This window comes from Papaver somniferum, chromosome 11 (assembly GCF_003573695.1).
Source record: "Papaver somniferum cultivar HN1 chromosome 11, ASM357369v1, whole genome shotgun sequence".
NCBI lineage: Eukaryota > Viridiplantae > Streptophyta > Magnoliopsida > Ranunculales > Papaveraceae > Papaver > Papaver somniferum.
Genome location: NC_039368.1, coordinates 137163202 through 137167508, shown reverse-complemented (window position 1 = coordinate 137167508; position 4307 = coordinate 137163202). Strand labels below are relative to the sequence as shown.

Below are 4307 nucleotides of genomic sequence, written 5' to 3'. Positions count from 1 at the left end.
GATAATGAATGAGTATGCCTCAAAAAAATTCAATATGCCTCAAAACAGGTTTCAAAAAGAAGGAGAATTCGCAGGTCTAATAGCCATAGCCCTACATGGGCTATCAGCTCCAAATGACTTGCACAAGAAAGAAAATAAGAAAACAAGAAAAGAAAAATAAATCTCTCCTTCCATTACTGATTGGTTTTTGGTTATTCCTGATAGGAAAAATCGGACATCGCCATCCCAACTCTAACTTTAAGACTTTGTTTCTTAATTTTTTGTCGATTGTCGATATATAATTTTGTTTCTCTCTACTGAATCCACTTAAAACTCTTATTGACTTGAGCGTGAGAGCTTTTTTTTTTCTCCTCTTACTCGAACCTACCACCATGTTCCACACAGGCACACCCATCAGACGACGAAATAATCCTTTTTCTGGTAGCTTCATATCAAGATCAAAGAAATAAAACTACATGTGGATGTTTCTTTTTCATGGACAACAGAACAGACATGATATTCACATTTAGTGGAGATGAAAAACCTTATTGGGTCATACATCGAGAATAGAAAGATACGAGTGAAGGATCATTAAACAAGTTGTGCCATACTTTGCATGCGCAGCTGAAGCGATTCAAACCATCCAACATGTTAACCGCAAAAACGGTAGGACGTGCCCTCATTGATTAGCAACATGTTAGCTCGTTAGTTCATCTTAACAAGGGTGAATATAAGTATATATTTTACAGGATTCGGTAGAAACAGATTATGTACAAGAATTAATTAAACAATCAGACATTTTAAGTGCAGCACTGCAATTAACGTCTCTATGGGCGCACAATGCTCAAAATTGTTTTATAAGTGAAAGCAAAGTCTATAGAAGGTAAAAATAAGAATAATGCAAATTCAGTAAATTATCTGAAAACCGACCAATCAATAACCACAACTATAATACATCATCTGCACCACCAATTCCATAGTGAATGGTTTTGTTTCCTCAACATCATTGAGTTGATAACGCGGTGTTACTGCCATGAGAATAGTGAACCAGTATTTTTAGACCATCAAATGAAAATCTAAAAAAATAAATAACAACTGTTAATGGCCGCGCTCTCATCATCGGTTTCGATAATATTCCTGTTTTAACTCGATCACGAGATGATCTAGGTTTATTTCTGACGAGCCATTAATTTACTTCTCTTTAGTGGGGTGTCTTTCCTTGTCCAACATCATTAATAAACGTAGTGTTATTACCATGCCAGTAGTAAATCAGATTCTTCTTGTTTGACTCAATATCATAAGAGTACACATACTCTTTATTTATATGTACGCCTTCATTGCCTAAATAGGTGCATTGTGGATCCATGAAAAATGAAAGATAGCAAAAGATCCATTTACCAGCCTTCAATAATACCGGTGATGATTGTGATTTAGCACTAATACGAGTACTTCTTTCCAACTGTTGTAAGTTAATCTCTGACGTTATTAAGTTAATATCGAACATCATAACCCATTCATCACCAGAGGTTCCATTCATCTTCTTCTTCAAATACCACAAGTGCGTGCGGCGCACTTCGTGAAATTCCGAAGTAGTCTGGAAAAACCATAGCAACCCTCCCATCTCGACCAGAAGTAAACAATTTAATCGTATAAATGCATTAAAAAACTAGTTTAGAGACTTTTAAACAAAAATGAACACATAAACATTGGTTAAACAACTACCAATAGAAAATTTTGAGGGAATAATTGTATTTAAATATAAATTATATACACAAATCAAACAAAGTTCTAGCTCGGAAACACCATTCGGATTCAGTCAGTTTGGATACGTTCGCGAATCATTCGTGAGGTCCATATAATCCGGGAACTAGATTCGAAGTTCAAATAATTCAAAAGTATCATTCGGATTCGGTCAGTTCGGATATGTTCGCAAATCATTCGGGAATGATTTGGAGAATTACTAACTAGGGTACTTGGTAAAATTCGCTAAAGTTCTTTATATAGGAAAAGCATGTCTTAGAAACGGAAACCAAGGGCAGTTCCATATCGAAGCTTAGTTTTATTTTTGGTATATTCTAGTCGACTGGAATTCTTATACTACTCTGATTTCTTGTTTGTTTTCTCGAATACTACTTTAAATAATGCAAAGAAAGACCGAAAGAGGCCTAGAAAATCTGCAGAAACCGAAAGACGCATGTGACCTCACTGGGGATGAAAACTTACCTCGTACGTATTTATCCTTGTTGATGAAGGGAAGAAAAACATGGAAGGTAGCTGATCAACTTACATCAGTGAAAATAAAGATACGTTTCGATAGAAAAGGATTATTTATTAGTTCAGCTCTGCAATTGAATGCAGCTGCGCAATCAACGTGTCTATGGTATGGGCACACAATATATGCTCAAAACTGAAAGCAAAAGTCAATGAAAACAACCAAAATTCTTCACAAATGGAGAAAATGAACTACATCAAAACTGTTCGCTCACGACATTAACCAAAAATCGGATCCCCTATTTTTTTTCTGGGTTGGGGCTCACCACTTGTGTGTCTAACTGGTTTTCACGTAGTTCATTTCCTCGGTACGTAAACAAGTAAAACAACTACCGTAAAAACAGACCAATATCAAAAGCTGGCAGCGAAAATCTTCCGCATAGTTCCTTAACATATGTGTGTGCATTTGACCAGCAAGCGTTTGTAGTCCAACGGTTAGGATAATTGCCTTCCAAGCAATAGACCCGGGTTCGACTCCCGGCAGATGCACTTTTTTTTCCTTTTTTTTTTTTTTTTTTTGTTCTCACCTCTATTTTCCACCTCAGCACATTCATGTCGCATAACTTTTTGGCCCTCAGCAAAAAACAATTCGGTTTCATGCAATTCAGTTCAAACTAGAGTACTGCTCTGTTTCTAGCTTTGACACATTTTTTGTTCTTAACCTGTTGAGACCCGTACGCTGGGCTTTTGCATTCACCAGTTTCAAATGATCTGCATGATCAGTTCGTTTCATTTCTAATGTCCCTTCATTTCAAGAGATTTCCCCTAATATGTTGTTCTTCATACCGGCCTATAAATGTGTCCAACTTAGAAGTGAAAAATTCATCTGTCTCTTGATTTGTTGTAGCCTTCACATATTATTAGTGTTTTTTACTTGCAAAGAAGAAGAATTAGTGGGAACTTATGAAGATAATGAATCAACAAGTCTGGGTTCTGGAAAACAATTATGAAGATAATCATGGTCTTATCTCTTTTGGTTTATGCTTCATCTGCTACTAAATACACTGTTGGCGGAGATTCGGGATGGTCTCTTACCTCTGATGTGCAAACTTGGAGCTCTTCGTACACTTTCAGTGTAGGAGATACACTAGGTTTTACAATCTCTTAAATCACTTAACTGCACTAATTTATTTGTTTACTAAATCGTATAATCTAATGTTTCTGAATTCTAATCTTGCTCAACTTCTTTAACTGTTCACATGCAGAGTTCGTGTACAAGCCAGTTCACAATGTGCTTGAAGTGAACAAGCTTGCATACGAAGCGTGCGATTCAGACATCCCGATCAGTATCACCAATGGAACTTACACCACTGTAACACTTAACACTTTGGGCACTAGGTATTTCATTTGTGGAGCTCGAGGTCATTGCAGCTCGGGAATGAAGGCCAAGATTGTTGTCAAATCTACAGACTCATCAGGCTCAGGGGACAGGGCACTAATCGTCGCAATCCTCCTACTAAGACTCCTCCTAGTATCCGTTCACCACCTTCTCCTCCCCAATCACCTCCACCTCCTTCAAGCACTCCTGGTACTCCACCTAGTAGTCACGATTTCCCCCCTCTGATCCTAGTGCTCATGCTCCTAGCGGTTCTCCCTCTGCAGCAACAAAGATTAAACATAAGTTTGCAGTAATTACTTCGGTAATTTGTCTAGATCTGATAAAACTGATGATTATTCAGTAGTAAAAAACGTTCAGGTCCTACCATGTTTACTTGTTATGGTTTGTGCGGTCACTGGTCAGCGGGGGTTAGTTCAGTGATTACATAGTAGATTAGCTACTTATTATGTTAGTTCGAGATGATTATGCAGTCAGTCAGTCTTGTTTACTACCTATCTACTTCTACGAATAAAAACTTATGGTTCAATTACTTCTGGTTCTTCCCTGTATAAAGCTTGTGCCTTTTACTTGGCTCATCTCACTAAATGCTCTTGGTTCACCAGAAAGCCTTCTATATACCGGGGATTTGTGTATTATCTGCTGGGATGGGTTTTAGTTTAATCTAGGCGAACTTAGGCTGTTACTTATCTGCATCTTTTTCTACTCTTATCCCTGTATA

General features: G+C 37.5%; 1 non-coding gene across 1 annotated transcript; it reads left to right on the top strand.

Annotated features, from left to right (window-relative positions):
- Positions 1-2667: 2667 nt before the first annotated feature.
- TRNAG-UCC lies at positions 2668-2739 on the top strand. The gene has a single exon. It is a non-coding gene; the product is annotated as a tRNA-Gly (tRNA).
- Positions 2740-4307: the final 1568 nt, after the last annotated feature.